The 12642-nt window shown below is 45.2% G+C and overlaps 1 long non-coding RNA gene across 1 annotated transcript; it reads right to left on the bottom strand.

Moving 5' to 3' along the window:
* Positions 1-1114: 1114 nt before the first annotated feature.
* Positions 1115-2498, bottom strand: LOC132463663 (uncharacterized). Its single transcript, XR_009527101.1, has 2 exons — positions 2060-2498; positions 1115-1691 (listed from the first exon to the last, which is right to left on the bottom strand). It is a non-coding gene; the product is annotated as an uncharacterized LOC132463663 (long non-coding RNA).
* Positions 2499-12642: the final 10144 nt, after the last annotated feature.

Raw genomic sequence — 12642 nt, 5'->3', positions numbered from 1 at the left:
AAATGTCCTGGAAGCAACCCAAATAAAAAGGATATTCCACCTTGGCCAACGTTTTGAAAGTAATAATAATTGAGGGAATATCTGTTGTTGTTGTTTTAGCAGCGAAATGCATTGTGTGTGTGTGTGTGTGTGTGTGTGTGTGTGTGTGTGTGTGTGTGTGTGTGTGTGTGTGTGTGTGTGTGTGTGTGTATAACACGCTATTTTATGTTGAAATGCGACGTAATCCAGTGTTCACGAAAACGTACACTGTCAACGTATGCTTTTGGCGACTGGGTTGGCTCTCAGATATACGTGTTTCTAACAAGATGATATCATTAAAAGTTAGGCTACATAAAGTAACGGTGTAATAACACAAACGCAGGAAACACGTGAGCTGCTAGTTTAGCGAAAGCAGCGTCCCTAGCAACCTGACGTCGTTGAAACAAGCCGATAAAATCTTCCTAATAACTATAAAACTAAAGATTAGACGTAATCACTGACTAAAGATTATGCAAGTAAAAAGTATATTTCTCGCTAGAAATGTTATTAGAAACAAGTTTAACAGTGATTCGGTCCTAAAATAGGCCTATTGCATTTTCCATTCGATTAATAAAGAAAACCGAGCCCGTGCCCGTGCACGTTCTGTACGAGCCCGGCCCGCCCCGACAGATTAACTGTAATTATGAGCCCGAGCCCGATTTCAACCCAACATTTTTTTTAATACATATGTAACTTTGTTCACATTTAGGCCCAATCCCATTTCTAGCCCTTCCCCCTTCCCCTTACCCCTCCCCCTTACCCCTTCCCCCTCAATACAGAGGGGTAAAACGTTCCCCTAAGAAATGGGACGCCCCTCCATTACGTGGCTTCATCGTCGCTGACTGCTATGTCAACAGAAGCCACGAGTAGGCATGTTTCAGATCAAGCATACGTTGCGTTGCGTTGCCTCACATAACATAATGAATTAGTGGATAAAAACGTCAGAAATGCTGGCGTTAACTTCCCTATGAGATGCGACGCGTCACATGGCTTTAAAAACTCGCTGGATCTCCATTGTAACTCTGTCCGTCTGCTTTTCTGTGCATATGCTCTTTCAAATAAATGCAGACATAAGACACTCCCCTCAACATATCAAAACATTGCCATAGGATAGGATAGGATAGGATTTTATTTGTTGTCATTGCACATACACACAGGTACACACAGGTACACACAGGTGCACACAGGTGCAACGCCAAACCACTCCCCAGGGAAACAAAAGGCATGCCATAGGGAACAACGAAACCAACTTACTTAGGAACCAATATTTGGTGGAGTTCACATAAAAAAAGGTATGAACAATGATAAAAAATAAAACAAAATCAAATTAAATTTAGCTCGGCTACACACACACACACACACACACACACACACACACACACACACACACACACACACACACACACACACACACCAAAATACTAAATTACAACAAAAACAATGGTCTCGTTTGGTTGATACATTCATTAGGCAATTGGTATAATGACACAGACATTCAGTGGGCTATTGAGCTCAACACAGAAATACCAAAGTAGAAAACAGACGCAAGAATGAAAAGATTGAACAACGTAAGACTCACTCCCACTGTTTTCTGGCGATAATTTTCGATTTTAGGAACTCATTGTCCCTGGTCCCCCTGAAATTAATGAGCCGTCTGGTCTCCTGTGGTGTCCCTGATGTAAAGGTGGAAAGGAAATCTTCAGTTTGACAGGCGAGCGACGTAGCCTAGGTGGCAGCTTTACCGATATCAAAGCAGTGCGCCGGTATAATCAACCAAGGAATAGTAGTAGTAAGCATATCCACTGCACACAAATGTTACTTGAAACCTTAACATGTCATGTCAAGGGATATCGGATATCTATCTCAACAAATAGCGATAGCGGAACACATTAGCATCGGCTTCTAGTGATTCAAAACAAACTTGACTAGTGAATCAAAACAAACTTGACTAGTGATTCAAAACTAACTTCACAATTAAAAACCGCTCGAAAATAGTATTATTACACCAGTCTGCCGTAATTAAAGTGCTGAAAATACTTACATTTGTGCGTGTCCTTCGCTTGAACCATCGCTGCTGTTTGTTTATTTGGCGATTTCGGTTGGCCACTAGAGAGCGCTAAAATCTTGTATAGTTCAACGGTTATTTACCGTTATGTCATGTTTTATATCAAGCTCAGAGATCGCATTGTCCGTGTATGACTTCGAGCTGAATATACAGTCAACTTTACATCATGAGTCCGAATGATAACAACTAGTAAAAATGCATTTTCGGCCGGATTTTCCTCGAAGCCCTCCCTTTGAAGTGTGGTCCTTGGATAGCTTCGTTTCAAGCTACGTTTTCGCTTCGTTTCAAGGGCTACGTAGCCTTTTGTCTTCGCCCTACCCCTTAACCAAAATGAGAATTGGGACACCCTTACCCCTTCAAACCAAGGGGGAGGGGTAAGGCGGAGGGGTAAGGGGTAGAAATGGGACGCAACCTTAGTCTACTCTGCTAAATATATATGTAAGGGATAATGCATAGAACGCCGGTCATTATCGGGAAAATAAGCCCCACCAGGGCGAACAGTACACCGACGCGCAGCGAAGGTGTCTTGCTTCGCCCTGAAGGGTCTTATTTTCGATATTGACCGGCGACGTTCTATACATTAGCTCGCTTATTACACGGCTACTGCCAAAACGAAAAAATAACTTCACATGCTGTGTCTTTTTTACAATTTATTCGTTACCAGCATTCGTAGTGTTGATCAGCAGAGGGGTTGACAAGTCACCGGACCCTTGCAAGTGAACGGAGCGTTCCACGGCATTGAGAAGACCCGTGTAATAAAGACCTATAATATTTCTGTTTATGGCATAGATTTCTCCTCAGATTAGGCTAATAAACCAATGATAAAATAAAAATAAAAACGCTCGATCAAAGGCCCGAGGATAGTGGTGGGAAATATCGGCCCGACCCGGCCCGCGGGTCGGGTCGGGTCGGGCAAAGGCTCGGGCAGAGAATCCAAACACTGACTGGAACTACTTAGCAGGTGTCTGTAGGCCTATATCAGGAGATAATACACACCCTGCAGCAGAATACGAGTATTCCCCCAGACTGTGGTTTAAACAATATTGTGGCGACTCCTACCCCCTGGGGAGTCTGGGTAATGGGGTATTCTTAATGTTGTTTGGGGAAAAGGGGGTTTATTGTCTTTAGATAACTTGTTTATGTTATTAGGTTAAGTGGGGTTAACGGGTTTGGGGTCTCTATTGTTTGTGTGTTTATTGTGTGTAGTGTTGTCGGCAACCGTTACCCGGAGTCGTATGTCCGTCGGTCAGGTGTGCCGTGTTTTCCGTTATGGGTGTGTGTTTGAATAAAGGCAGCTCTCGGGGTCGTGCGGTGTACTGAGGCACGAGAGTTGCGCCGCCATTTAAACCTGGGCTCCCGTCTCGTCCTTCCCGCGCTGCTCGCCACATTGGTGTCAGAAGTGGGATGTGGCCTGCGCATGCGCGGGGGGATTTGAGTTTCGCGGTCGAGCCCATGGACAACGCACCCTGCGCTATGGGAGCGCAGCGCCCCCCTGTGGACACGACCGGAAGGCCCGGAGGACCGGCAGCTGCCCACCGCCCCAGGACAGCGGTTAGGCTGCCGAAGTTCACTGGGGTAACGCAGTTGGAACCATACCTGGCCCAGTTCCGGCTTGCAGCGTGGCACAACGGCTGGGGTGCCGACGAGGCGGTTGTCCACCTTGCCCTGGCATTGGAGGGGACGGCAGCACGGGTGCTGCTCGACCTGGACCAAGCAGACCAGCGAGACCTTCAGGCCCTGATCCAAGCGTTGGAGAGGCGGTTCGGTGAACGGGTCTCCAGCAACGAGAGCAAGCAGTTGCTGGCTTCTCGCCGCCGCAGGGAGGAGGAGAGCCTGGGCGTCTACGCTGCTGACGTCCAGCTCTTGACCCGACGCAGCTACCCGGAATTCAACGCGGCTACACGGGAGGCCCTGGCGCTCCACGCTTTCCTGCGGGGACTGCAGCCGGAGAGTCTCGGACAGCATGTCCGCCTCACCGCGCCCCAGACCTTCGATGCGGCTCTGGACCAGGCGGAACGGGCTGAGGTGGAGCTCTGCCGCCGTCCTGATGGTGCATCCGTGGACGCGGCTGGGGCAGCGGCCGCCCCCGGCACAACGAACGTGGAGGTCAGGTTCAGGCAGCGGAAGGGCCGGGTCCGGACGGCCACCCTTCCCGCCACCGAGGCGGCTGAGGCTTCCCGTGCACTGTGGCGGCACGACAGGGCTGACCTTGAGCCGCAGCAGTGTCGGCAGCTTAGGCTGGTCGAGGACTGCGGGTGGATGGGGCAGCGTGCCACCCACCCTCGTCCCAGCCGCCGGCGTGGCCGTCGGAAGGCCAGACGTCGGAGGGCGGCGGAGGATGGGGTGCCCGAACGGCGCTCCAGAGCCCCCCTACAGCAGAACCTGGTGGGGGCCCCGAAAGAGGTGGTTCCCGACCACACCCCCAGGTCCTCTGCGGACAGTTGGAGACGGGCGTCCCAACCCGAGGGGAAGGCTGCACCGCAACGGGGCCGCTACTGGCTGGGGCCAAGGCGGCGGCGCCGGCCCCCTGAACACTCGGGACTGTGCATTGGGTGTTGGGGTCGTCGGGACGTCTGACCCCTAAGGTGGGGGCTGTGTGGCGACTCCTACCCCCTGGGGAGTCTGGGTAATGGGGTATTCTTAATGTTGTTTGGGGAAAAGGGGGTTTATTGTCTTTAGATAACTTGTTTATGTTATTAGGTTAAGTGGGGTTAACGGGTTTGGGGTCTCTATTGTTTGTGTGTTTATTGTGTGTAGTGTTGTCGGCAACCGTTACCCGGAGTCGTATGTCCGTCGGTCAGGTGTGCCGTGTTTTCCGTTATGGGTGTGTGTTTGAATAAAGGCAGCTCTCGGGGTCGTGCGGTGTACTGAGGCACGAGAGTTGCGCCGCCATTTAAACCTGGGCTCCCGTCTCGTCCTTCCCGCGCTGCTCGCCACAATATTATTCACGAGTTATAATCAACCCATACACATCAATATTAATGATAACCCATTATTATACGGTATGATTTCTAGATGTCACGTCCGCTCCCGACACTGGACTTGCGAGGCATCGACGCGGACTTCCATTCACATAGCCAAAAACAAGACAATAGATATATGGCTAGATCAAAACATCAAGACATACAATTCTAAAAAGAACAGATGAAGCAGCTACCCTTTTTTCCTTCGCGGTTTGCCTGAGCAGCGCACCTGCATTTAATATATCCGTGAATTGTCACAATTTCTCAGAATCAAAGGTGAAAGTAGAAACGGGTGGCCTAAAGCTGTCATATTGTTCACAGCAACCCTGTCTCGTCAAAATTACGTTCCCAGAGAACTATTCGGCATTCTCAATTAGGTTTGTCATAAAACGTATTTTGTCCGCGATTACGTTTTATTGAACGTATTGCAAATACGTTCGTCCTCAGCCTATTTTTTGCCATTTATTAACCTCTAGGATTATGTTTGGTTGAAACGTATCCCAGATAGGTTAAATGTCAACGTATAGCACATTATTGTCATTAAGGCATATCTCCCTTTCAGGGAACGTTTCATTTAACGTATTTTGTCTGAAAAACGTATCTTGGCTGTGGATACGTGTTATTGAACGTATCGCAAATACGTTCGTTGTCAACCTATTTTTTGCCATTCATTTACCTCTAGGATTATGTTTGGTTGAAACGCATTCCAAATATGTTAAATGTCAACGTATAGCACATTATTGTCATTAAGGCATATTTCCCTTTCGGGAAACGTTTAATTTAACGTTATTTTGTCCCTGATTACGTCTTATTGAACATATTGCAAATAGGTTCGTTCTCAACATTTTTGTTGTTATTTATTTAAGCTACTTGGATTACAGGCTACATTTAATTGAAACGTATCCTTAATAGGCTACGTTAAATTTCGATAACACATTATTGTCAGCATATAGTCTACCTCTCGGGGAAGCGTACGTTTGATTGTAATGTTAATAGTCCAACGTTATATCAACATGTCACAAGAGGAGAAATTAGCTGCTGACGGGGTAACTGTAGGAGCGGGGGTTGCTTGGTTGATTTCTTTATCTAGGGCTATAGCTGTGGTCAAAGCGGGAAGTGTGCGTTGTCTGGGCGGCTGCCTGAACTGAGCTGCAGGAAATTATGTTCACACGTTTCTTCATTCATTCATGAAGGCTATACCGGTGAACGGTGACGTCAGACTCACGCCCACCTACAAACCAATCAATGTCCAGTATCAGCCTGTCCTCTCGGAAAATACGACCACGTTGGTTTGTTCCGCCACAGATTACGACCCATTGGAATTTATCCAAAACGAGCGAACGAGGCCCTCTACATGTGCGGGCAACCCTTTCTCATCAAAATTACGTTCCCAGAGAACTATTCGGCATTCTCAATTACGTTTGTCTAAAAAACGTATTTTGTCCGTGATTACGTTTTATTTAACATATTGTAATGACCTCGCAGGTGACATAACGATGTCGAGTCATTAGTAATTGAAGGAACTTTTAATGGACCAAAACCAGGTCACTGAAACCCGTAACCAACGGCAGAAATCCCACCCAAAACAAACCCCGGTTACCCCGGCAACCCCCAACACGGTCTCACTCACGTGCAGGCCCCCACCCTCGTGTTCTTCCAAGGCCCTCCCCCAGCTGACCTAATGATTCGCCCTCACACTGATTGACAAGAAGAACATTACAATACATGCACACACAGAACAACTGGCATAACGGACAACGAAATACAATGCAACACATAACACAAAAACAATTTAATTGTCCCAGGGTCGCTACAATATCGTAAACACGAATTCGTTCTCAGCCTATTTTTGCCATTTATTTACCGTGTTACTATGGCAGAATAAAGAATAAATTCATGCATTATCATTCAACTTGAACATGTGTTTTTACAGTATAGAGTGGTGGAGAGGGATGACGTATCGACAATAATGAACACACGAACAATGTTTATAGAACAACACGCAACCACATAACATCCCGAACCCATTAACCCCACTTAATCCTAACAACAAAACAAGTTAACAAAAGCCCCATTTGTCAACTGAGAACCCCAATTCCCAGAATCCCCCGCGGCTCCGGAACACGGCGTAGCTCATATTAATCTTTATTATCTGAATGGGAAATGCAATATTTTAGGACAGATACACCATTAAACGCGTTTCTAATGACATTTCTAGCGAGAAATGTACATTTTCCTTACATAATCTTCAGTCAGTGAATGTGTATGATCTTTATTAATCTTTATTATCTGAATGGGAAATGCAATATTTTAGGACCGATTCACCGTTAAACGTGTTTCTAATAACATTTCTAGCGAGAAATATACTTTTTACTTGCATAATCTTCAGTCAGTGATTGTGTCTGATCTTTAGTTTTATAGTTATTAGGATTTGATCGGCTCGCTCGCATGTTTCAACGACGTCAGGTTGCTTTCGCTAAACTAGCAGCTCACGTGCTTCCTGCGTTTGTGTTATTAAACTGTTACTTTATGTAACTTTTAATGATATCATCTTGTTAGAAACACGTATATCTGCCCAGTCGCCAAAAGCATACCTACGTTGACAGTGTACGTTTCGTGAACACTGGATTACGTCGCATTTCAACATAAAATAGCGTGTTATACACACACACACACGCACGCACACGCACAGACACACACACACACAAGCACACACACGCACGCACAGACACACAGACACAGACACACACACACACACACACACGCACACGGTGCATTTCGCTGCTAAAACAACAACAAAAAAATATTCCCTCAAATAGTATTACTTTCAAAACGTTGGCCAAAATGGCCAATAATATCATTTTTTATTTGGGATGCTTCTAGGACATTTTGGGTGGATTTTGAACGGTATGTGGGGGGCACGTTTTTTGCAGGACCTGGCAACCCTGCGCTGTTGCCCGAGATCTGGATCCACCCCGGCGTGGTGCCGTCTCCTTTTGACCTTTTGACCCCAGACTTCTGGGGGAATAGCTGAATCAATTCATTAGTCAATCAGAAGCATGTAAATATCTTCACGGTGGCGTAAGAGGACGAACAAGGTGTCCTTCAACATCTACGCTTCCAGGCGATTGCAACGGTGCCACACATGAGCATATTCGAACATGTTTAATGGTAGTAATTAGCTGTCGAAATTGGAGGCCTTAATCAATACTGAGCAGCTATTGATTTGCTTCCCGATAAAGATTAGTCACAAATGACATGTTATTTAGCATCTACACGTTGAGCTGAGTCCAATGACACCAAGAACGACACTCTAGCTAATGGTAACATGTATTTTACATGGTACACCTAGGTCTAGGACATGATCTCGGTGTAGCAAGAGGCCGAGCTTGATCTCATTGGACTCAGCTTAACGTGTAGATGCTAATTAACATGTAATTTGTCAAAAATCTCCATCGGGAAGCAAATCTATAGCTGGTCATTATTGATAAAGGCCTCCAAAATCGACAGCTAATTACTACCCCGAAACATATTCAAATATGATCATGTGTGGCACTGTTGCAATCGTCTCGAAACGTAGATGTCAAAGGACACCTTGTTTGCTCTGTTGCACCACCGGGAAGATATTTTCATACTTCTAATGGATTGATTCATATTTGAAGGTTCTCGGAGTGAGACTTTAAGTGGCTGCAGCAGAAGTGTTGAGACGAAAGATGATATCAAGAGATTTATAGAATATTCCCATTCACATTATGATTCTTCGTCGTAACATCCGACCAAACATCCTTTACATTCACAGAGCGAAGATTATGAAAGTCCAGGCTCAGCAAGTGCTCCATCTCGTTGCACCTGCACCCAGCGGCTCGCTTGCAAGATTTTGGCCTGAACTTCTTCCCAGACCTATACCCTAACAGTCCAATATGCATATCTGAGAATCAGGCCTCTCTTCAATAATGACAAAATGTAATGAGAGAAATACAGATTCACTTTTTGTTATCTCATAAGCGGCGTGGTGCCGGCTCCTTTTGACCTTTTGACCCCAGACTTCAAAGAGGTGGCCACAGGTCAGCGCTGTCTACACACATTAAGCCACAAATGTACACCTCCATCCCGCAAAAAATGGGGCCTAGAAACTAACCTCTGTCTTATGTACATTGACTGTACTGTTGGAGGTCACGCCCCTTTTCCAGCCTTTTCGAGATAGCTAGGGATGCTAAAATGTTTACACACATTTCCCGGGGCCCTGTGTACGACATATCCGAGATTTGGAGTTCTAGCCCTTAGAGAAAAAAAGTTTTCCCAAATGGAGTGTCATTTGGACAAAGCCCCTCAGAAGTGTAGCCTGCAAGACCTAATGGTTCAGAATGTGGTGGAAAAACAGTTTTTGAGATAGGAAGGTCCTACCGCCCTGAAATTTTAATGCCTTATTCTAGGGCCTAACTTGGACCTCGGCTCCGAAACTTGGCCCGGTCGGACCCCGAGGGCAGGAAGGGGGGGCCCTTCCTGCCCGAAACTTGGCCCGGTCAGACCCCGAGGGCAGGCCCCCCCTTCCTGCCCTCGGGGTCCGACCGGGCCAAGTTTCGGTGCGGAGGTCCCAGTTAGGCCCTAGAATAAGGTATTAAAATTTCAGGGCGGTAGGACCTTCCTATCTCAAAAACTGTTTTTGTCATTTGTCATTTGTGACTAATCTTTATCGGGAAGCAAATCAATAGCTGCTCAGTATTGATTAAGGCCTCCAATTTCGACAGCTAATTACTACCATTAAACATGTTCGAATATGCTCATGTGTGGCACCGTTGCAATCGCCTGGAAGCGTAGATGTTGAAGGACACCTTGTTCGTCCTCTTACGCCACCGTGAAGATATTTACATGCTTCTGATTGACTAATGAATTGATTCAGCTATTCCCCCAGAAGTCTGGGGTCAAAAGGTCAAAAGGAGACGGCACCACGCCGGGGTGGATCCAGATCTCGGGCAACAGCGCAGGGTTGCCAGGTCCTGCAAAAAACGTGCCCCCCACATACCGTTCAAAATCCACCCAAAATGTCCTAGAAGCATCCCAAATAAAAAATGATATTATTGGCCATTTTGGCCAACGTTTTGAAAGTAATACTATTTGAGGGAATATTTTTTTGTTGTTGTTTTAGCAGCGAAATGCACCGTGTGTGCGTGTGTGTGTGTGTGTGTGTGTCTGTGTCTGTGTGTCTGTGCGTGCGTGTGTGTGCTTGTGTGTGTGTGTGTCTGTGCGTGTGCGTGCGTGTGTGTGTGTGTATAACACGCTATTTTATGTTGAAATGCGACGTAATCCAGTGTTCACGAAACGTACACTGTCAACGTAGGTATGCTTTTGGCGACTGGGCAGATATACGTGTTTCTAACAAGATGATATCATTAAAAGTTACATAAAGTAACAGTTTAATAACACAAACGCAGGAAGCACGTGAGCTGCTAGTTTAGCGAAAGCAACCTGACGTCGTTGAAACATGCGAGCGAGCCGATCAAATCCTAATAACTATAAAACTAAAGATCAGACACAATCACTGACTGAAGATTATGCAAGTAAAAAGTATATTTCTCGCTAGAAATGTTATTAGAAACACGTTTAACGGTGAATCGGTCCTAAAATATTGCATTTCCCATTCAGATAATAAAGATTAATAAAGATCATACACATTCACTGACTGAAGATTATGTAAGGAAAATGTACATTTCTCGCTAGAAATGTCATTAGAAACGCGTTTAATGGTGTATCTGTCCTAAAATATTGCATTTCCCATTCAGATAATAAAGATTAATATGAGCTACGCCGTGTTCCGGAGCCGCGGGGGATTCTGGGAATTGGGGTTCTCAGTTGACAAATGGGGCTTTTGTTAACTTGTTTTGTTGTTAGGATTAAGTGGGGTTAATGGGTTCGGGATGTTATGTGGTTGCGTGTTGTTCTATAAACATTGTTCGTGTGTTCATTATTGTCGATACGTCATCCCTCTCCACCACTCTATACTGTAAAAACACATGTTCAAGTTGAATGATAATGCATGAATTTATTCTTTATTCTGCCATAGTAACACGGTAAATAAATGGCAAAAATAGGCTGAGAACGAATTCGTGTTTACGATATTGTAGCGACCCTGGGACAATTAAATTGTTTTTGTGTTATGTGTTGCATTGTATTTCGTTGTCCGTTATGCCAGTTGTTCTGTGTGTGCATGTATTGTAATGTTCTTCTTGTCAATCAGTGTGAGGGCGAATCATTAGGTCAGCTGGGGGAGGGCCTTGGAAGAACACGAGGGTGGGGGCCTGCACGTGAGTGAGACCGTGTTGGGGGTTGCCGGGGTAACCGGGGTTTGTTTTGGGTGGGATTTCTGCCGTTGGTTACGGGTTTCAGTGACCTGGTTTTGGTCCATTAAAAGTTCCTTCAATTACTAATGACTCGACATCGTTATGTCACCTGCGAGGTCATTACAATATGTTAAATAAAACGTAATCACGGACAAAATACGTTTTTTAGACAAACGTAATTGAGAATGCCGAATAGTTCTCTGGGAACGTAATTTTGATGAGAAAGGGTTGCCCGCACATGTAGAGGGCCTCGTTCGCTCGTTTTGGATAAATTCCAATGGGTCGTAATCTGTGGCGGAACAAACCAACGTGGTCGTATTTTCCGAGAGGACAGGCTGATACTGGACATTGATTGGTTTGTAGGTGGGCGTGAGTCTGACGTCACCGTTCACCGGTATAGCCTTCATGAATGAATGAAGAAACGTGTGAACATAATTTCCTGCAGCTCAGTTCAGGCAGCCGCCCAGACAACGCACACTTCCCGCTTTGACCACAGCTATAGCCCTAGATAAAGAAATCAACCAAGCAACCCCCGCTCCTACAGTTACCCCGTCAGCAGCTAATTTCTCCTCTTGTGACATGTTGATATAACGTTGGACTATTAACATTACAATCAAACGTACGCTTCCCCGAGAGGTAGACTATATGCTGACAATAATGTGTTATCGAAATTTAACGTAGCCTATTAAGGATACGTTTCAATTAAATGTAGCCTGTAATCCAAGTAGCTTAAATAAATAACAACAAAAATGTTGAGAACGAACCTATTTGCAATATGTTCAATAAGACGTAATCAGGGACAAAATAACGTTAAATTAAACGTTTCCCGAAAGGGAAATATGCCTTAATGACAATAATGTGCTATACGTTGACATTTAACATATTTGGAATGCGTTTCAACCAAACATAATCCTAGAGGTAAATGAATGGCAAAAAATAGGTTGACAACGAACGTATTTGCGATATGTTCAATAACACGTATCCACAGCCAAGATACGTTTTTCAGACAAAATACGTTAAATGAAACGTTCCCTGAAAGGGAGATATGCCTTAATGACAATAATGTGCTATACGTTGACATTTAACCTATCTGGGATACTAATCCTAGAGGTTAATAAATGGCAAAACAATAGGCTGACAACGAACGTATTTGCGATATGTTCAATAAAACGTATTCACGGCCAAGATACATTTTTCAGACAAAATACGTTAAATTTAACGTTCCCTGAAAGGAAGATATGCCTTAATGACAATAATG

The sequence above is a fragment of the Gadus macrocephalus genome, chromosome 8 (assembly GCF_031168955.1).
Source record: "Gadus macrocephalus chromosome 8, ASM3116895v1".
Classification (NCBI taxonomy): domain Eukaryota; kingdom Metazoa; phylum Chordata; class Actinopteri; order Gadiformes; family Gadidae; genus Gadus; species Gadus macrocephalus.
Note: the sequence above shows the minus strand (reverse complement) of the source record. Positions and strands in the feature narration are given on the sequence as shown.